Source organism: Anopheles gambiae, chromosome 2 (genome assembly GCF_943734735.2).
Source record: "Anopheles gambiae chromosome 2, idAnoGambNW_F1_1, whole genome shotgun sequence".
NCBI lineage: Eukaryota > Metazoa > Arthropoda > Insecta > Diptera > Culicidae > Anopheles > Anopheles gambiae.
In genome coordinates, this window is record NC_064601.1 from 38,358,091 (window position 1) to 38,381,372 (window position 23,282).

The 23,282-nt window shown below is 45.3% G+C and overlaps 1 protein-coding gene and 1 non-coding gene across 29 annotated transcripts in view; both read right to left on the bottom strand.

The window, feature by feature from the left end:
• The window catches only part of LOC4577453 (complexin), a 176,648-nt gene extending 166,822 nt beyond the window's left edge, over positions 1-9,826 (bottom strand). For 3 of the 28 annotated variants that reach the window (XM_024811303.2, XM_061652900.1, XM_061652884.1), the window contains exon 1: positions 8,902-9,052. The gene's annotated coding sequence lies outside the window, so the exon portion shown is untranslated. Of the gene's footprint in view, positions 1-7,818; positions 8,100-8,748; positions 9,157-9,606 lie in introns of those variants that run through there. The other 25 variants (XM_061652906.1, XM_061652897.1, XM_061652904.1 and 22 more) reach the window with 22 other exon arrangements.
• Positions 9,827-21,960: 12,134 nt separating this feature from the next.
• Positions 21,961-22,033, bottom strand: Trnak-uuu (transfer RNA lysine (anticodon UUU)). The gene has a single exon. It is a non-coding gene; the product is annotated as a tRNA-Lys (tRNA).
• Between the last annotated feature and the right edge of the window lie 1,249 nt (positions 22,034-23,282).

A 23,282-nucleotide genomic window follows, 5' to 3' on the forward strand; every position in this document is an offset into this window, starting at 1 on the left:
AGCAGCAAAGCAAAAGTCGGACGCGATGTGTGTGTGTGCGCGGCAGCAGGAGGAGCAGCACCTAAACATGATTACGTAAAGCACCTGATAAAGCACTCACGAGGCGAGCGGCATCCCATCGACATGATAAATCGATTTTAAGCTCCCACACGCGGAAGCACGACGCTGGGCCAATAATAGATGTATTGAATTCTTGCCAGAACTGCTCAACGTTTGGTTTTGTGGGCGTAAGCCACCGAAAAGGTGCATCTGCATGCTCTGCCGAGCTTACAGGCAAAAGTCGAAAGAAACTTTGGCACGCTCTCGACGTCGACGAAAAAAGAAAAGCGTTCTATCGCGACCCGAAGATCTATTCTAGCGACCCGAAGATCTATCGACGATGTACTCACCCCGCTCGCGTTGTGTACACACGCCTTCAACGCCGTACCGCACCACATCCATTGCTGTCTGGAATTGACAATGACATACGACTACGCTTCCATCGCGACAGCTGCATCGACGAAAGCTGCCATCAAGCGAAACCGCGAATACTAGCCCGCTCTCCCTGCCGTCTACGTAGCGGAGTGTGTTAGCCGTCGGCAAAGATCGAGAGAGCACATGAGCCCTTCAAGCTTCAAGTCATTGTCAAATTCAAGAGCATCTACTGAACTACGAAGAAGCGCGTGCAAAGAAGCGGGAAGGAAATGTGTTCTATGCTCAACCGGGACACTTCACAAGAAGCATCCACCCGATCGATCGAACGCACTTCACGAAGAATAAACGTGATGAAATCGCTCCCCACCCCGCGCTGGATTGTTATCACGATCTCCGCGAACGTACCCGGGAAGGATGTTATCGCAGTATCACACTTCACACCCGATTCCGTCTCAAGTTGTGATGCTCGCGGATGATTCGACGAAAGTACGAACGCTTTTGCATTGCAAACTTCAGCGCATCTCAGACCGTGCGAGGGTGATGCAGCGTTGCCTGCAAAATACCGTTCAAGCACCGTGCTATAGTTTCCGCTCGCAAGGCAAGATTCCACTTGCAGGCAAGGTATAAATCAAGCATTAATGCGCGCAACATTGTACCCATATTTTATGTGCCATGTCTCGTACGCTAATCTCCGAAAGGGTGAGGGTGCTTTTACCGTGCCCTAGCTCCCAGGATGGCAGCGATAGCAACGAAAGGATAGACGAGGGCACCCCGAATGGCAAAGGTTGATTGCCGCCGGTGACGGTTTTGCACTCTGCGTTAAAACGTTTTCGTTTCAATTCCACGCCACATGAAGATTTCGTTCAAATAACGTTCCATCCAGTCCCCAGTGCTGCGCCCTATTGTTCCTGGTTCTCTGGGTTTTCGTTTGTTTTTTTTTTCTTTTCCAATTTTGGCAGCCACCATCAATGTGAGGGGATGAATTTTACAGCCCAGAATGGTACTGAAACGATTCGAAATGCTTTTACGAATGTGCACGTAATATCGAATCGTGATTGGGATCGGATTTAGCGCCCAAAACCCGTCGCCATCATTCTATGCCCCCGATCGAGTCGTGTGACATGGCATGGCAAAATTGCACTGAAAATAGATTTTCCAACTGTGTGTCTGTTGATGCTGTGATGATTGCCGAGCAAGACAAAGAGGGCCAGCGGGGAAGCGGCGGTATTTACACACCCGTCAAAGCCGTCCCGTCACGGACGTGATGCAAAACTGTGACAGCCCGACCCACCCGAAACGCGCCATACTCCATTGGAGCTGGTTCGAAATATTGAAATCCGTCAGCCAATCCCCGTCCAGATACGCGGCTGGTGTACGAGTTTCAAGAAGCATGCCAGCCAACGGGTACAGTTGATCTCTAGTTGCAATTCTAAAGTTCTGCTTTTGCCGTTCTGGCCCCCGGAGTCACGTGTCAATGCAAGCATGTTTGAAGAACAGAGCACCGAGTGCAAAAAAGGCCACTGAGCAGCACCTAGAAAAGATCACATTCAAAGGACCCCATAAACGGAACGACGGAGCTAAGCTATGATTCTGTCGATAATTTCTTATAGCTTCAGCTCCATTCCTCGTACCATCGTGCTAGCGCTTAGGCAAACCATTCGTCAAGAGCCAGCAAAATCAGGGCAAAGTCATTCGAAAGCTAACGACACCATGGACACCATTCCCGGTAGCCGTCCGTTCACTTCAAAAGCTCCTGCGAGTGAAGTGTGCTTTTTTGTTGTTCCAACGTTCTCTCCACACCCTTCCCGGCTCGAGGAAAGCATAGACTTGAGCTATGAGTTATGAATTCCTTCAGCAAGGGCAACCGATTCGCAAATCCATCTATAAGTCCTCGCGCGCAGAACATCACGATGGATGAGATTGAAATTTTTGCCGATTTTTCGTTGTTTTGCACCGCTCCATCAAACTGCCAACAATGAGCGCGCTGGCTGTGCCAATCGTACCACCCCCAACCCAGATGGATTTTTTATCAATCTTTATGCCGGGCTGTGTTTAAAACGAACGAACCGAAATATTGAACCGGGATTAGTCGTCCATCCTACCCGGTCACAAAAAAGGGCATCAAGATGTTGTCCATTTTTTGTGCGTTCTGAGAACGAGAGTTCTGAATGGAACGTTTTTCAAAACGACCGTTCATTCTATCCCCCCCCCTCCCTCCCCACCCCTCTCCATTCCTTACGTCAACAAACCTCGAACGAAACATTTCGACCACTAATCACGGCACTCTATCATATCAAATGCTCAACCGACGATAACGCTGCTTGCATCCCAAAACCTTCCAAACCTCACTCCTTGGTCAAAATTCTGGCCCGACCGCTAGCACGGGTTAATGTTTACCCGATGAAATATGATACAAACGGTACGTAACGTTGTTGCGGCCAACCGCCTGAATTCCTGTGCCGAAGGAATGCCGAACCGCACATCGCCAGCACTAGCGCCTACGATTTATGCAACCGTTTTGTAAGCTTCACCTCACAGAGGGGCCCTGTGTTCAAGGCACGAGTTCAAATGAGAAAAGCTCCTCTTGTGCTCAGGCTTTCTGCTATGATCCCCTGCAGCAAGGGAATCTGTTTATGAGTCCCTGCTGCTTCCCCTGGCCGACGACAGGTCCGGTGCTGTAGTGAAATTTGTAATCGAGAAAACGAGGCCAACAAATGTCATCCGTTCGTGTTTTTTATGGATAGAGCCGACGAAGGACTCACACACACAAAGGCAGATTGCCTCCGGGTCGGCTCCATGTATGTTAGCCTTGGACGGGCCGTAGATTGAACGTACGCACGCACGCGAACACATACACACGTGGACGTAAAGGACAAACAGCCGAGAGGAGCGTCCTATCGACCCTTCGGACGCCCTTTGCTAGAGCCGTCGTATCCAGCTCAGTCCAGCCATTAATTCTTTATTTATATTACCTCACGTTTTACACACCCCGTTTATCGTCTTTCCCCCCGTCGATGGGCCCCCGTCTGCCCTGAATGGCTTACTACATCAAAAAACGATCCCTGTTCACCCTCGTCCAATGCCATCGCCGAACCGGGGGCGGCTTGCATCGACATGTCCGAACCCGGCCAGGACGAATGCGACCCCGATTCATTCGTCCCCGGTGACGGAACATCATCGTGACTATGGAAATGTGTGTACGGGCAAGCTCGAACAGGACCGGTCGAGTTATTTTTGGAGTGTAAAACAAGGAAACAGTCAGCCGCGCTAACGTGCTGGTCGTACCGATGTGTTCAACGTAATGCCACGACGGTTTCAATCGATTTCCCGCTCAAAGCGCATCACCCGAAAGTTTGCTTCCCTTCGTAATGGTGGAACGGAGAGGGAACGGCATGGCCAACGATGATTTTCACAATTCACAGGGACATTATTCCATTTTCGTTTTAAATTAAATAAAGCAAAACGTAACTCAATTATGCATATTCGTTTCGTTTCAGGTTGGCAAGCAACCCAAAGTCTACAACTTTTTTGTTTGGTCTAAAAACACAAAATGTCAAATGAAGGAAAATTATAAAAAAAAATACTAAACCACTAGATGACCGTTATCAAGCCAATCTGGTATCTGGAGAGACATGTGATTATTGTTGTGTTATTTTTGTCATCGCCGAAGGTTACTACAAAAACTCGAACGAGACTAATGCCCCACAATACAGGGTATTATTATAAAGAAAATGCTATGAAATTTGTGTCTCAAACACGCATCCGTTCTATCTCTGGCAGCCATGATTGGAATTTATATAAAGCTCCATTCTACACCTCCTTCCTTCCTGTTTATCATGGGTCCATCGATCGAAGCGCAATCAATGACAAAGACTTTCGTATAATTAACCTACGCCCTGGTCCAAGTACAGCAGGCAAAACCGTACAGTGAGAGTCCGTTATAGCGACAGGGATGCTACTGGGGCCACATTATAAATTATTCTAACGGGCGGCCAACGGTACAGGGTCGGAGTCGAACTTCCTTCCACAATTTTCAGTGCTCGCCATCGCGCTTGCCTACGAACCGACCGGCACAAGCGGGGCAACGTTCATTGGATATGACAAGAGCAAGTTACATAATGAAAAACAAAAGAATCACATTGTTCCTTTACCTTTACCAGGCCCTCTCGTCGGGGCCCAAGGGAAACACGGTCAACAACTCCGACTGGAGTGGCGCTGTTTGTGTTCCGCGTTGTCCGGTGTTGTCTGGCAGCTTTTGAAGGATTCTCATAACATCGTCAAAGCGTATAGCCGACAGACTTTGACATTCTGTGGTTGAAAAGACTTTTGTTGATCCTTCGTAAAGTTGTTTTTCATAGCATTAATAAGCAACTAGAAGTGGTGCTCTTCGAAACTTACAAATAAAATATACTCAATTTAACATATTACTTGATTCGAGAACTTTTGAAGTTTCAATGTTGAGTAGTTTTGTGTTACATCATAAACAATGTATATAAAACAATGGAAAGCCTAACAACATTTGTACAAGGTGTTGTGCCTTGTTGTAATCCACACATATTCAGGAAGGGAATACATTTGAAAACAGCATTGATCACTAGCAAAGTATAACTCACATCAAGCTATATTTGTCTTAATTACAAACACCCGCATTGTTAATCAAATAAATGACCAGAATAATTTTATTCATAAATACAACAATCTCTAAAGGAAGCACCTCACTATAGGCACACAACGAAATTAGTTCTGCGTATTAATTTATTACGATACTATTTCCCACAACGGGTACATTCCCTAACGTGTCGAACCTCGACCGACCACTTTCCATCATCCTCCTCCAGCACGATACATTTATTATTGCTAGTTTTCCAGCTTTTCCCGCCCTCTATCCTACTTGCGTTCCACCTTTCCTGCTAACCTCGGCGCTCACTAGCTTTGTGATACAAATCGCCGGGAGTCCAATTATCGGTTGTTTATCCAATAAACGAGTTCTGTGTTTTTTTTTAGCTTGCAATATCCTTCACAACATCCTCCGGCGGACAGTAATAAAAACGTAGACAAAAATGGCCCTTCGATCGTGCATGAGCCATGAGGCCAGGGTGGCGGCAAACGGGGAGCTCCATCGACGACAACTTGGTGCGATTGTAAGCGGTTCGCTATTGTCATTGTTATTGTATTATCGTCTTTGAGCAGGGACGCATACAATGAAACCCCAACGGGAGGCAGACGGCACCCCAAGGCCGATGCTGGTGGTGCCTGCGGCTAGATATGCGCCAACTAGTCACCCGCAAACTAGCAATCGATCCACGCAGAAATGGAATCTATTTGCCAAGGGATGATGTGTGGGCGACGGAAACACAAGCAAAGAACAATGAGCAAAAGGGCTGTTTTGTTATTTTTATTTTTATTGCTTGCTTCGAGTGTTTCGTTGTTCTATCAGTGTATACAAAAAGGCACTCTTTCGCGCTGTACGAAGCAGGAATGAATAACATCATCGGGTAAAAAATGATACTGTTTGTACTACATGCATTCCAGCTAGAGTCAAACACGGTACGCTGAACTAATGGCACATCGGGATGCTGTTAATTGGCTGTCCGCTTAACAGGGCACTGTGCAATGTATTCAACTATTGCAACGGCAAATCAGAAAGGTAGATGAATGCAGGGCGCAAAAAAATGAAGCATGTACCAATGGCAGAATCGATTAGCTTTCGATTATTGAACATGAACATAGCACATGAACGTTACTTGTTTTATCATAACATGGTATTTATTTTCTGTTTTATGCGCTGCACTTGCCTAAATTGTGTATTGGTATGATTCATCACTTAGCATTTTACGATTATTTTTTTCTAAGACAAAGCTGAAGTTTCATTAAATAGGAAAACTGTAAGAAATAACCATTTGGTAAGTTTGTATTTGCTTAGCAAAACCATATTTTAACGATCACTTATTAGCTAATGTAACTTCAAATTGGCCCTAACAAAAATTGACCCTTTATTCGTGAGGCAATGCGATACACCAACTGAAAAGTTTGAGAACCCCTGTTTTGGATATTTCAACGATCTACACTTGAACCAATGTTACGCCGTTTGCATACATTTGGGCGCATTGTATCGAACAATTTTTCATGAATGATATTGCATGATCAATTCAGTTCATAGTAACACAAATTTACTCTGGTATGGATATGTTTTTTTTTTAATAAAATTTCCAAAATTTTAATTTGATCAAACAAATTGATAAATAGACAAAAAAAATTACAATGCTTCCTATACTTATTTGATGTCTTTATCAGGTCACGTCATGTGTTTATCAGGCAAAATAATGAAAAAACTCATCAGTGCGTGAGTATGTGGCACAATAATTTGTATACTTAACAAGTCACAAAAATCGGTAAATTAAATGGTTTTAATCACAACATGCAGAACAAATTCATCTACTTTTGAATTATCTAAAAACTACATGCTTTGTTTACACGTTGTGTTTCTATTGTTATGTTCACTAAATGCCACGATTATCATCCTTTTTTGAGTATGTAATTGTAAATGTTTTATTAATTTGAATAAAAATTAAACATTTTATGTATAAATATGTAAAAATGTTCAATATATGTTATAATCCTAGTACATACATTTTTGAACCATTTCATCGGACGCTTTTTGATATATGAACTACAAAATTCCAATTTTTTTTTGCCATTCGAGCATGGTTTAATATACAGTTCTTGTAAAAACAAACTTAACAAAAAAGCATTAAAGTAAAACAAGATGCAATTTTGAACCAGTGCAATAAATAAGCTATATCCCTGCATGACTGTATCACTTTACAGAAATGGCACAAAAAGTAAAACTGCCACAGACTCTTCATTCCGAAAGTGTGAAAAACTCCAATGACATCAGTTGTTTACACAAATGTGGTTACGTATGCATAGAAGTTGTACATCAAATCACTGCAATTCCTCCACATCAAAAAAGGATGTACATGGTCCTTCGGTATCGCAGTTTACCCACAGAGCAACCCTGCGGCACAGTCTGCAATCATCTGCTCTCCCCTTCTGTACATCGCAAATATAAACTGCTGCTATTTAAACCACCAGTCACGTGACTCGCCTGCTCACGATACGGGGCAGCCGAAAACGGGAAAACACACCGTACGGCGGGTAGGAAAACCTAAACCAAACCCTACTAAAACAACGTCATCACGCGAACAAAATCGAGATATCGATCGAGTGGGACAGAAACTGGAAACAACAACAACTAGCCGCAAAAAAAGAGGATGATTCACATCGGCGTTAGGCGTTGTGTCACAAATTTAAGCGAGCGTAGACGCCATGTGTCACGGGTTTGTGTGCCACCAGAGGTGAATAACGAAACACAAATTGAAACTTAATTCAATTAAGACTCACCGAGCAGAACGATAGTGCAAGTAACGAACAAACACGGACACTTTCAAACACGCACACACACACACATGCACACAAAAATGCACCCCGAGACGGGGTTGTTTTTTGTGCCGGTGAAATGCAATACTCGAGCACAAAATGCTCTTCGCCCGAGGGGACTGCAGGACACACCAGGACCGCCGCCGTTTGTACGCAGTGAAAAACAAACACCTTCAACGTGGTGTACACGGCATGCTACGACCGTTCGCTTTGCGCTTGACCTGGCAGATGGAGCTTCCGAGAACTGTCAAACGGTGGATCGATATTTTGGGAAAACGGAGGAAACGCGTCCCGAAGCACGCGCTCGCTCGACGGAATTCAGCGGAAAACACCCCAAAACTCGGCCGTGCGACACAAGTGCAGGAAAAAAAAACAAAAGCCTCTATCCTACCCCCCAGGAGAATGAAAATAGATTACAAAAGCATATCACACAAACACACACATACAAACACATACCATTGGTTGGTGGGGAGCAGTGGGTCTCCCCCTCTTCTCTCCCACAAGCGCGAACTGTCATTCTCATCTGACGCATCAACATGACACCCGCAGCGCGTACGGTACGGCAGAACGTAAACAACTTTACGGTTCCACAGTTTTCGGGCAAGTTTTTGCATTTTCTGGTGCATTTTTGCACCACCACAACCGCTGGCGAGACAAGGCAGGTTTGTGATGTGAGTTTTTCAGCCGCACAATGTTGCTACCGAACGTGATGAAGTGGCTGTACATTCGTTTGTTATTGTCTACACAAGCTCGGCCGGGTCGAGGCAGATGCACGGCTGCCCTTCCGTATGGTGCAGTGTGAACCGTCCCCACTCTCGTCACACCCTATTGTTACTAGTCACACACACACACGCATTCCAACTCTTCTCCCCCCTCCCCTCCCCACACACATACACACACACACCACAAACTCCTCACTATTGGTCACGTACAACAACTACACACGAATGCTGGGGCACAGTTTGTTTTGCTCGCCGTCGGCACTGACTTCAGGGGACAATTGGGCAAGTTGAAGGAGCGCCCGGATGCGTTGGTCACTACACTAACCCGAAAAATTGGTTTCCCTTGAGCCCCGGTCACCTCTTGCCGCGCGTCCGCCTGCTAGCACAACACCGTCCGTTCTCCGTGCTGGTGGACGACGACGTAGGTTTGTCGCAAAACACGCACACGTTCGCTTCGGAAAGCTTCGGCTCGCTTACGGTACCAGATTGAAGCAGCCCGTGCAGTACGGCAACAAAACCCCCGTAACGTAGCGTAACGTAGCCGCGGCCCGTCCAATGCGTGAGTTCCCCAACGTGAGTGTCGCTCTTTTGTCTCCGCTAACGTGAGCGGATGCTCCACTGTCGTGCCGTACCGCGCTGCACACAACAAGCGCGAGTGAAATGCAAGATAGTGCTAGGCGCTTACTGAAGACGACACACACACCCGAGACCCGAGATGTGTGTGACAGCAATGGTTGGTATAGTAACTAGTGTTGGACCAACTATAGCGCACACTGTTCAATCGCACTCAAATCTGTCCACTTCGGCTTCCAGCTTGCCACGCTTGTTGTATCGATCGGTCGTTTATTTTTCTTTTTATATTTGTCCTTTTGTATGGCTTTCTAGTTTATATTTCCTACAGCCCCACACCGAACAGACACAGAGGGTTGTTCGAACACTCCACCCATCCCTCTTCGCTTTCCCCTCATTAGGTAAGATTTTCCCACGGATGGTCGGCGCACCACCACCGCCACCGGGGTTAGGGCGCTACCTTTCCCGGTCGAGGGCACGTATGGTGGTGAAATCGATCCGCATACACGCGCTTTTCCCGCACACTTACAAACACGCACAGATGCACACACACACACACGTACACGCAAATAGAGCTGGTGCAGTTCAATTAGCACCCCAAAACAATTGGGAACCTAAAATTGTGTCCACCGAACGGTAAAACTAACAGCCGAATAAACTGACAACCGAAAAACATGCACACGCCAAAAACGACACCTCGACAAACGACTTTTGGGGCACTCTTGCGGGCGCGTCGTTAAACGAAACGATGACGTAATGGGGTGCGCCTGCGCACCGTGCACCACCACATGCGCCCCGCGTATGGTCCCCTCAGTTTGCCGACCCTTCGCCCCCCTCCCCCCCCGGGGGTCTGGTTTTCCTACCGAAAGCTGGTGTTTCCAGATCAGGAAAAGCGTACCCTGCTGCGAGTGCCGTTGGTGAGCGAGTAAGGGCGGCTCACCCCCGGTTTTCCATGAGTGACTCACTCACGTGAGAAGCGAACCGCTTTTCTTCGTACGCAAGGAGCTTTCTCTTACACACACACACACACAAACATAACCACACACACACACAAACACACACATCAAATCTTTACACCGTGGGGGGCGCAAAGCATCGGGTTTCCTTCGTTCCGATGAATCCGATCGGCAGTTGGGTTCGTTTCTTCGGCGTGCCTCACGTACGTTCACTCCAGAATCGACATCCACATTCCGAGAGCTTCGGACATGCTTCCCGAAGGATGCTTGCTTATTCCCTGTAGAACTTTAACGACGCACGGAGAAAGCCAGCACCGGAGAAGCGTGCCCGAATAGAACAAAAGAGAGCGTTAGGAAAGCAGTCGAATGCCAGTTTGCGAGCGCGAACAAAGCGGCAAAAATCCATCCTCCCAACAACCCGAGCCCGATAACGGGGCGGCCTCGCGCTTGCTGCTTTTCCTTTGGCGCGGAGAGCGCACGGCACCAAACGGTTGCGCAATCGGATGGAAATTTTCCCCCAACGTCTCTGGCCAAACCATAAAGCGCTCCCCGCAAACGCCTCTTGCATGCTCCAACCATGCTTATCACAGATTACATGAACCGTTTTCCATTCTACCGTGCCCGTAGTTTTTCGATCGAGCACAGCCTTGTATCCCCCGTTCGGATGGGCACAATTTGGTGAACCGTGTCTTGGAACGGGGGGGGGGGGGTGGTTTGGTTTCGATCGTGATAAGAAATGTCACGCTCGTCCACGCGAGGGTAGAAGGGGTGGGCTGCGTGGAGAAGGAGGAGGTAAAAAGAACGAGTCACACAATGGTCGTGCTACCATTGTGCCCTGTCAACCAAAACCGCTGGCAGTCTATGCTACGGGAAAAGAGTTTCAAACCAGGACAAAACAAGGATATTTTGTTGTTTTTTTTTTGCTTCTTTTCGGAATGAGTTGTAACTCCAGTGGAAAGGAAAGTTTTTACCACTGAAGCTTACTTCATTTCATTTTTCATTCATTGTGCCCGAACATGCCGAGGACGGTAAGGTCAGTGTGTTCCCACAGGAAACTAAATACTACTGCTAGAGCTGCCCTTCCACACACACACACACACACACATTTCGAACGTGGAGTGAAACGAACTCGCCAACTAAAGTTGTTAATCGACCGAGAGCACCGTGGCATGGGCGTTGATAAGGCCTGCTGGAAAGGATGAAACGTTGAAAAGCGGACCACAGAACGAAGAAGAAGGCAAAAAACGACTCCCACCTACATCATCATCACCATATCTAGATAAGAGCGTTCGGCACAACCCAACCGCACTGACCTCGAAGTGGACTGATTCTTCTTATCGGTTTTCATGTCGAGGGGAGAGGGAAATGGTTTCCCTTTGGTGAAGTTTTCCATCCCACACTCGAAACCTGGTAGCGGGCACAGTGCAGCCGAGTATTTTCATTTCTTTTGTGTCATTTTTCTATGCTGGTGCAGGGAGGGAACCATTTTTTTTTGTTGTTTTGTCCTGCATGTTCCAATTGTACATTGCGAACGAAGAGTGTGAGGGAGGGAACCTATGAAAGGGGTGTAATGTGTGGTTATCTATGATTTTCACTGCAGAAGAGTAAAAAAAGGGGGAAAACTTGGTTTTGTTCGGCTACATTTGTAGAAAGGTTTCGATATTATTTTTTTAGCCTCCCGCATGACGATAATGAATTGAAAAGTTTAATTTCAATCCTTTTAAAATGAACCGTACGACATAATCTCTATAATCACGAAGATGAATAATTACATCGTTTCACCGTGTCTGCTAGCTTGAAGTTGTGCTGTGCTTTATCATTCGATCACATTTCGTTTTCACATTAGCTCATGGAAGTTTTACGCGAAAAGTGTATTACATAGATCATCAACTAGCAATATTTTTTGTTCGATTTGTTTGAGATAGTATTTAAAAACGTATTGAGGAGAAGAGTAAACAAAAATCGTGTTTTTGTGAGTGCGTTTTATCACTCCTATGAATGGCATGATCGAGTTGTCATCATGAAAATCGCATGCATAATGCTGATGTTGTAAAAACTACGATTTTTTTATTTTATATAAAATTGATCAGCTGTGTGTTAGTGATGGGAAAAATGAAGTTTTTGTCGGAATCGATTCCGGCTAGCTCCGCAGTTATCTGGAATCGATTCCGGCTAGTAGGTCCGGAATCAGTTTCCGGAATCGATTCCGGAATCGGCTCCGGAATCGGAATCGACTCCGGAATCGGCTCCAAAGATGATTCCGGAATTGGCTCCGGAATAGGAATCGGTTCCGGAATCGACTCCGGAATCGGCTCCGGAATCGGTTCCGGAATCGACTCCGGAATCGGTTCCGGAATCGAAGTCGGCTATCGAATCGGAAATGGCTCATAAATTAGAATCGGCTACCAAACGGAGTCAGTTTCGGCATCGCCATAAAAAAGGCGTTTGGGTCCAATCATACTACGTATTGATAACCGCAAAAATCCAAATTTACTTGTAAAAGATCCATTCGCATGGAGATTTCCGGACTGATTTCGCTCCGGAGTCAACACCGGAATCAGCTCCGGAGCCAACTCCGGAATCGGCTCCGAAATCGGCTCTGGAATCGGTTCCGGAATCGGCTCCGATATCGGCTCCGGAATTGGCTCCGGAATTGGCTCCGGAATCGGCTCCGGAATCGGCTCCGGAATCGGCTCCGGAATCGACTCCGGAATCGGCTCCGAAATCGGCTCCGGAATCGGAATCGATTCCAGTATCGGAATCGGCTCCGGAATTGATTCCCAACACGGAATCGGAATCGGGTAGGTCCGATTCCGAGCTCCCACCACTACTGTGTGTCATCAAACAAGTGTCACAATCAGCGATTTAGCGATTTCAACAAACGACTTCTTTTTGATTTTTTAATGTATGATAATAATTTGTGTATTTTGTATGCGATATTTTACTGATTTTATTCACCATTTCCTTCCCGTGAAACTGTTCTTCTTGGCAGATACTTGTGCTTTATTTTTCAGAAAAAAAACACTTTAATTTAAAAGATTGTACAATAAACTTTCCAACAATTTATCTAATCAGACGTGCTTCAGTGCTCTTCCAGATCTTTCCTCTATTAGGCGCTAAATATGTGGAATTAATTCATTTGTATGAGTCTAACATTAGTGCGTAGATCTGCGTAGAATCTTTAAACTATCGTGATGAGCAATAACTGCACGATTGGAAAATAATTGTTTGCAGTTCGAGGAAATTCTCAATTCGGAGAGATCCCTTCACTAAATCACAACGATTGCCGTTTCTACAACTGACGCATTCGACAATGCTAGCTAATTTATGTCAGACTCTAACCACTCATAATCAAACCTAACACAAACAGATCTGCACCCATTTGTTCCTGTTTCACGGAAATGCTTAGCGGCATAGCTCGTTGAAAGCTATACCACACTACGGTTTTGTATAATAGCTTCCAGTGTCCTACAGAAAGGCGATTTAATTACAAACGAATAAACGCGAACATTAATTAGCATTTCGCTGCAAATCCGTCGGCTGGATGGTGAACATAAAGGCCTACTAGCCGCTTCCCGTTCCCCATCACTACAACGCTAAGCTATTGTTTTACACAGCCCTTGATGTTCTAAAGAAGCCATCATCTAATCACAAACCCTCTGCCCCCGCATGAGGTCACGAACGATCTTCTCCAACTTGTTCACCATTAGCCTGGCCTGGTACTTTGCATCGCTACTATCCATTGTTTTCCGGGGTCCATACGGTCAGAAGGTAAACACAATTAAGCCAGGGCCAATGAGCGACTTTGTCTAGTTTGTCTTTGAAGCACTAATGCATCATTTGTTCACTTAGGGTCACACAGGGCTGAAAGCTATTCCCTCCTTGACAAAAGGTACATCGCATCCATCCCCGAAAACTCCTACGCCGGCTACCGGGGACGGGGATTAACCCGCACCGAGCCTCTGTCCACCCCGAGTCTGTTTCGAAGCACATGCGATGGTCTGCCAGCATCTTGCTTAGCCGCTCTGAGGGCACTCTATTGGCAAAAGCTAACGTGCACTGTATAAGTTATGCTACATTTAATCATAAAGTCAAACACGCTTTGACGCTGACGTCCTACTGAAGCAATCGTGGAGGTGGTGGTGGTGGTGGTGGTGGTGGTGGTGGTGGGGGGGGGGGGATGCGAAATGCGGGCCGCAACGGGGGGTAATTTAATTTGTTTTTGCTAATTAAAGATTTTTCAAACGGATAGCACATTTTCCAGCGGTGATAAGTGGTGAGTGACATTAATGTCGCTACCGGAAAAGGTATCAGGAATGGTCAGGGCTGTCATTCGGACGAGTGATGCTGCATACCTGAGAGCGATAAACGAGCAAAAATAAAACGTTAAGTTGTTACCCCTGAAGGGGTGAAGTTTTGGACAGCAAAGAGCTTAAGTTTTTATACATTTTATCTATGAAAACAGAAACACTCGGAACCTACAATCACCTATGAGTAAAGATTAGTAAAACGGGTAACTGACTACTAGGGACTTTAATATATTGTCTATAATAACTCAGCGAAATAAAACCAATGCTTAGTATTGATACCTTCAGATATAATAATAAATAACATCTTAAATATAACAGCATACTATGAGCTTATTCAGCTATTGGGGACATCCAACCCAGTAAAACTGCGTGCGTATGATTTCATTATAATAACACGGACATTATCGCCATCTTCAAACCCATTCAAAACTGGGTCAACTTTAAACACATCCCAAAACTTTCATTCAGCAGCGTCGTAAAACTGTGTTGCTTGGCACAAGTTTACGATCCTGTTCTTTTTTTTTTTTTGGTCGTCCGTTTCGAGTTTCTTTGTGAAGGACTACTTTTTACTGCCCAACAAATCTTCTCGCCACTATCCTTCCTTCCGACAGTTTTTTAAAACATTTTCATGTCCAAATGATAACGACACGGATCACGGTTGCTCCTGTACGGGGCCCATAAAAAGCCTCTCGCAGGGCTACCGTATCCCGTACAGCTGCGTGGTCCACTTTTGCCACTGCCCACCCTCCCAGGTTCGGGACAGAAACGGTCCAGAACTTTGTCTGGCGACGGTGTACGCAATAAATAAATTGCTTCCGTCGCGGTTCTAGGCCACCACACTATGGAAAGGATCGTTCCGACGACCGTTCCCCACTAGCCAACATCCGGCCAACTGTCCCAACCGACTTCCTACCGACGGCCCATTGCCATTTTGTTCCACACAAAACCTTGGTATTCTTTGCTTGTTGGATTTTTTTTAACCCATAAATGAGTGTCGTTGCGTAAAACCCAACCCGTAAAGCACATTGGATGTGAAACCAGGAACGCAAAAAAAACTTCAGACTCTCACACACATACCCCAAACCATCCGTCCGCTGTACGCCAATGCGCACCGGTCCGGGCCGGGAATGTGGTGGGAATTGTCGATGATACAATGAAATATTTGTATACGCAGCAATGTTTGCAACCATCGAGCGGGCGCAGTAGGACATACGACATGTCCCCTGTCCCTGACATTGTCCCCTTAAGGGCGAGCGCATCATTCCCAACGGGGCCCGACCCTTTCAAACTCACCTGGATTTGCACTCCATTCGGGCGCTGCGTTTGGTTAACATCAAAATGTGACCTTTTCGCTGTGTTCGTTTGTGTGTCCATGTTTTGGTACTCCCTGATCGCCTCGGAACAGACGGGATATTTTGTGAGTGTGTGTATATGTGTGTTTCTGTGTTTCGAACGACATTTATCGCAAGTTTGACATACCGAAATCCAACGTGGTAGAGTTGGCATGTATCGGACTGGGATTTGCACCTCGCATCGGTACGGTGCGGCAATTGGTTAGTCTCCGGTGGTGGTAGCTTTTTGTGCCATTCAGGTTCATCTGTCCTGACGGTATTTGGTTGCGTTTCTGCGCTAGTGACCGCTATTCACACAATTAGCACCATTTTCGGTATTGAATTTTTACGGCTCATTAGAGCGATCGGGCATGTGGGTTTCCGTGTGATGGCGTGTGGAATCGAATGGAAATGTTGATGCACATCTAGCACGCATCACGACACGGAATTAGTGACGCGCGAGTGAGTAGTTTAAAATAATTAACCAAATTGTGTTCAGTGCATCCATTACATTTAAAACGAACGTTTACAACTAACAAGCCAAGGGACTAATGTTCAACATATACTGTGAATTGGTGGGTATACAATATGAATTTACTTCTTAATAATGAGTAGAAATTAACACAACAAATTATTATGTATCATTTTTATGACGGGGTTTTTGCTGCCCTTGCGTTGGTGGCTTTTATGTTTAAAATATGATTAGAATGAAATCGAATACCTTAATTCTGGATGCTTTCTGCTTCCTATTACTAACTAACTTATTCGATGCTACAACCGCTTAGCGGTCTTGGCCTGCCTCAGCAGTATCTGAAGCCGCTCACGGTCTCTCGCCTTCGCCTTCTGCCAGTCCGTTATCCACGCCTTAGTGGCGGACACCTCCATGCCATCTTGTCACTTCAATTTTGACCTACCACGCCTCCTCTGTCCTCGTGGACAGCCTAAGTCTTTCAGGCTGGGTTGTCGAGCTTGACAGTGCAGTCGCCGTACATCTCGTATAGCTCGTCGTTATAACACCTCCTCCATTGTCGTTCCACACATACGAAGTCAAGGATTCCTTCTGAGTATCTTCGTATCGAAGCTGAGCTAAGAGGGTTTCGTCAGATTTGGACATCGTCCATGTCTCAGAGGCGTATGTGAGTACCGGTACTATGTTGGTGCTATATACTATATAGTATATAGTCCCAGCTTCGTCCGTCGCGAAAGTTTCTTTCAGGTGAACTGATTTCTCTGGCTGTAATCTTTACTTGGATGTTTGTTGGGTCATCGGCAAAAACAACTTCTATTTAGCTGTTGCATTTGACTGTAGTTTCAGATTCCATTTTTAAAATAACAACACAACATTGTTTGCATTGAATAGAATTTGCGTTGAATATATTCTAGTCGTTGCAAGGTGAGAGTATCAAACTTGACGTCGGAATCGATCGAATCTCACAGGGGTCTGAGGCAAGGTGCCGAACTCTCCTGTCTGCTCTTCAACATCGCCCTAGAAGGTGTCATTCGAAGCGCGGAGCTAGACAACGACATCCGTGGCACGATCCTCTACCGGTCTCTCCAATTTCTTGGCTTCGCGGATGACATCGACATCATCGGCAGGACAACAGCGAAGGTGTGTGAGGCGTACACCCGACTCAAACGTGAACTAGCAATAATTGTATTGAGAATCAATGCGACGAAGACGAAGTACCTGCTTGCAAGAGATTCAGACCATCTGGGAAGCAGTGTATTAGTTGACGGCGACAATCTCAAGGTAGTAAAGGAGTTCGGCTATCTCGGGACGGTCGTTACTTCGGACAACGACATCAGCAGCGAAATCCGGAGACGCATTGTCCGGACCATCTTTGGTGGTGTGTTCGAGCATGGAGCGTGAAGGAAAAGGATGAACCACGAGCTTGCTGAGCTGTATGGCGAACCGAGCATCCTGACGGTGACGAAGGCTGACAGGATACGATGGCTGGGGCATGTCCTGAGGATGCCGAATTAATACCTCACCAAGAAGGTGTTCGATACCGATCCCAAATGCGGCATAAGGAGCAGGGAAGCATAGCGAACTCGATGGCTGGATCTGGTGAAGCGGGACATGTCGGAGATCGGGTGTAGGTTGCAGTCAGCGACCGAGCATCCTGGAGAACGATTGTTGACCAGGCCGACGTGCTCTATCGTGGTCAGGCCAACAAGAGAGAGAGAGAGAGAGAGAGAGAGAGGTATACTCTAGTCGTTAGATTGAGAGCTCCCAAACTTCCCAAGCGTATTTCAATACATAAAATATTATACAAAACAACAATTTCACAAAAACTCGGTTCCTTTACCAAAATGGAACAAGAATACCACAAGTTAAATACATCTGACTATTTACTAATTTGGTTGTTTTTCAAATGTCATCGTAGAGTGGAATATAACTCCACAATTCTTAATGTGATCAGTTTGGTCAATAGAAGATCCATCGATTTTATAGTTGTAATATTTCACATCCCGAGCTGTGAAGATCGGAGAGCTAGTTTTTTAGCACTAGTCGGTAGATTTGTTTAGATTCTTCTCCGAAATATGAACATGAAATATTTAAATTTTAGATTTGTTAAAACATTTTTCTATTATCTTTTAAATCAATTCAGCTCAAAGTCAATAAAACTAGAAAAAATAACCTTTTCAATCATTCACTTATTTGATCTCAAATACTTATTTGAATTTAAGAGCATACTAAGTTTGCTCTTAAAAACAGTACATGAATCGTATTTTCGTTATTTAATAGCTAAAATCATTCAAACTAAATTGTGTGATTATTTTCCTTCCCAATACTGCGAAACAATAAAAAAAACTACCGAACCGTACCACCATACTTACTCATCCGTACCAAGATGCTCTGCATTTTTTATTCAACGGTACGGAACGATAAAAAACGGTACGATAAAACGATACCGTCCAACGAATGGCACCGGCGAATGCATCAAGCAAAAATGCTCAAATTAATTTCCACAATAAGAACCGGGTGACGGTGCGATAATTGAAAATTGGTTCGCTCACTTGAACTGCAGTTTTCGCTACCGACCAATAAACGGAGCTCCACAGAATTGGGCAACAACAGCATGGAGGGAAAAGCTCCTTTAAAAAAAGGACAACAGTAAGGTAGCAAACCCAAAGTAACAAAAAAGAAATAGACAGCACAGGCACAACAATACAAAAAAAAACATCAATTCAAGCACCTCGCACACCAACAATGGCACCGTGCACACTTTGTCAAATCCTTCCATCAGGAGGTTTTACGCTTTACGCCACCGTGTTTGCGTCTTCAGTTTACATTGTTTGCGAGGCAACATGGAACGCTGGATGGGTTGAAACCCGGACAAACGGAAACAAGAGCAACGGGAGAGAGCGGGAATGAATATGGACGGCCACAGACAGGACGTGGCGATGCATCTTTCAATTGCAACCGCACTCATAATGCATCCCGGTGTAACCTGGCGCAAACCGAAACCATTGTGCACCGGCGGGAACCATCAAACGAAATGCGATATTTCCGGCTTATTTTTCTCGAGCAGCTTTTTGCCGGGCTTCTTCGTTACAAAACTGCAGCTAGTGCAGCTAGTTGATAGTACTTCAATAGTTGCACACGGGAATGGAATTCCATCGAGTCGCGTCAATGATCGTGCTACTACCACCACCCAATCAGGGGCTTCGAACACATCCGTTCAAGATGCCCGGTGGAGCTTCGTCACTTCCGCTTCGTTAGCTTCCGCAATATTAAAACTCATCATATCAATAGCCATTCAGGTCCGCGCTGGCAGCTTCTGCACCGTTTGCTGTCGCTTCCCGTTTCAGCAGGACACATCGTAAGCGCACGTTTGTTGCTTCATCGCTGAGCGCCTTTTTCTGGGGTGATCTTGCAGTGGTGTGCAGTATTTTTCACTTCTTGAAAGCGTAACAGCACACGTGCTCGCTGTATATGGTCACCAATTTAAACTCGTGCCCATCCCGACGGGTGGATGATGATGATGTTGTCAAGCAAAAGCGTTTGTTGAAAGCCACCTGATCCGAGGTGAGGGAATATGGTCACGGTTTAAGGCGTTCGAATACTTTGTACAAAATTACGACACTGGTTAACAAGCGAATTCATGCTGCGGTTGTGTGGCCAGTTCGTGTACCAGTGCTTATGTAACTGGATTTTGTACACTAAAAACACTCCCAAAACACCTACAGCCACACTTCGGTGTTAGTTCATGCACACACGTATCAGGAAACGACACCAGTCAAAGTGTACCGATCGAAACTCGTTTGCCAATTGCTCGTTTGCTTTTGTGTTCCGAATTTCCCAAACCGACCAGCTGTTACAAAATGACAAATCCATACCAAATGGTAGTTGGTTCCTGTAACACTACAAAGCAGACAGAGAGAGAGAGCAGGAGAACGATAGAATTCAGAGCAGAAAAAAACTAAAATAACGAAACTCTGTTGGACTATCATCTTCCGAATTGAACCAATAAAATGAAATATTTGATGAGTCCAAAATAAATCCGGTGACTGTGGCAGACACGGACACACGAACACGACAAAACCCTCCATGTGTCCTTTTGGGAACAATAAAGTTTTACTCGACTGTTTTATGCTTGCCAGGAGCAGGATCATAACCATTTCTGTGGAGTTTTTTTTTTTGCGAAATTTTGTACCACATTGTACGCAGGATGAGTGATACAATGTATGGCGATGTACGCTGGTTTACGCTTCAGCGTCTGCAGGTATGAGATTTGGTGGAATCGCATTTGAACTGCCATCGAAAATGTAACGTTCGTTACAACTATTTTGAAAGATTCCAGCAAGAAGCATCATTTGGCCTCATTGGTATTAGTATTTGTTTAAATTAAATTGATCAAAATTTGATTTTACTGCTTTAGATGATCTACCACACACACTTGCCGTCGTATGCTAAAATCATTCCTCCCCCCAAAATGTCCCATAACATTCAAAAGCATTGTCCGAGCATGAACCACATTTTACTTTTTTTTTCTTTTCACCGATATTGAGCCAAAATTTTATAAGTCACCAGCATCATGGGAGGGAATCGTGCCTTCGTCTTCCGGGTTTCCCCCCATTCAAAACAGCAGAAACACGAATCGGATATGCCGTCATCGAAATCGAAGTCAATACTCAAGCCGGGGTGCCGCTGGGAGTGTGATGTCGAACGGAAGGAAGTACCGGGTTACCCAAAGCGGCTTTACTGTTACGGAAATTTGATTTAGTTCCATTTTCTATCCACTTCCCACACAGGCCGCCTCCACCAGGCGCTATCACAAATTTGTGGGCCGTGTTTGCGTCTAGGTGCTTGCTTCCTCATCCCTCGCGAAAAGCTAAGCGAAACAATACCGGCTCCATTCACTCCTCCACCCAACCCATGCCTAGCTTTCGATTCTGAATTATCCCTTTGTGGTGACTTCCTTCGTTGTGACATCATCATGTTCCTGCTTCGATTTATGAACAAAAGCGGTGTGGCAAACGGATTTGGCCCCCAAATGCTCGGAGTGCACGGAATCGGAAAGATCCCAATTCGATAAACTTTCCCCCCAACGTAGTACTGTCTCTCCTCGGTCGATATTATATTGCATGCATCCGTTTGACGACAATCACAAAGGCTTTTGGGTGTTTTTTTCTCTCTTTTTTGTTTTACGGCCATTCGTTACCATTCTTTGTTTTCCACCGCACACGTACTACGTGTCGGAAACATCAATTCAACCAGCCGCAGACGAATATAGAAAGCCAAGTTCGGTAAATAACGTATGTAACCAAAATAATAGATGACAAGCCGGCGGAAGAAGTGTCGGGCCCGTAGTGTTTGGTGACGGTACCTATAGAATCAGTTTACCTTCATGGGATTTTCAAGCCGACGCATTTGAGCTTTTCAGACAAAATAGAACCAAACCAATGCTAGAAGAAGACTTGGGTTTTGTGTTTATTTATTTGCTTCACCAACCTCCGTACGAGTTTGTTCGATCCAAAAAGTTAGCAAACCTCCTTTGTTTTGCGGGTGGCATTAAAATGAAGCGCATCATTGTTGAAAAGTTTTGTTTTGATTTTACTTGGTTCAGTTTATTTTACTTTAAATAGGTTTATGGTTCAGAAACAAGTCCAGTCGTGGATACGGAAGTGATTTACAACAATTAGACTTTGCTATACAAGGCAATATTATGTACACAAGAGATGTGTTATTATAAAAAAGCAATCTCATTACCGCCCGAATAGGGACTTGAACCCTAGACCGTTGGATTAAAAGTCCAACGCTCTACCGACTGAGCTATCCGGGCACATGAAGCAGAGAGGGAATGGTAGAGTAGGGTTCAAGTTACCGGGGACGTTGTCGCAAGTGGAGCTGTGATGCTGTTTTTACTGTATTGCCTAAGTCAAATTTTGTTTACTTTTTATAAAGCGTAAGACCAAACATCTATCATGTTTGTATTGACAAAATAGAACTACAAAATTAAAGCTCTCAGAACGAAGCATGAAACAGCGTTCAAAGAAACTTCGTCTTCATATCCCTTGTATCAATTTCCATAAACATGATATCTTATATCACACTAAACCTGAAAGAAGCTTGTCGTCCTTCGCTCTTTGTTCCTGTTGTCTCCAAGCTGTTTTTGAACTGAGAGTTGAGTATGATACAAGAGAAAAACGATACTTTGGTATCGAAAATATGCCGAGGTTTCAACAATTACTCGAATTAGAAATCTTCTACCAGCTTCATCAAACCCAGACACTACCAGCTGCCCCTTGCAAACATACATACACACACACAATCTCTACTAACTACCCTTACGCTATCAACAGATGTCTTTCGGCACCCTCAGGATCGAGATTCGAAGCGACCAGTTTCCCACAGTGACTGCAGCACGGTTGCGCTGATGCTGTGTATCACCCGGCATCCGACACCGACATGGAAAACGTAATTTGTCAGCTAAAATTTAATGTCAACCTAATTGTGTTAGCTCGACTTTTGGGAGCGCACTCGGGGAAAACTCGCACAATGCTTGCCAGTTTGGCGCTGTGCAAAGTGCAATCAGGCACTCTCAATTATTATGGAGTGGTTGGCCTTCATCGATGCATTCCATACCAGCAGGGCCATCCTACCGACGCATACGCGCTCTCTGGACCGATCGCAATATGTGTGCAGGCGCGATATGATGAAATCAGCAGCATTGCTTCGATCACACTTTCGCCTGACACGCTATTAAGCGTGCCTGTTGTACTTGTATGTGTATGTGTCGGTGTGTGGTAATGTTATCAGCAGCACAGCTTCAAAATGTCATCAGTACCTCCGGATCCCATCTTTTCACAGCCAGAGAACGTCATACAAACCCCTTTTGCTTAACTTTCGAGTCCGCAGGCACTGTTTTGGCGCGCAACAGCGTATTGCCATGGAATGTCTGACATATTCCACATATTTCTATACCCGGGAGCGGGCGTTCCATGACCCACTAGCAAGCACCCAAAAAAGCTTTAGTCCGTATTACCAGTTAGAACTACGCCAACTGAACAAAAAAAGCACACACACACACA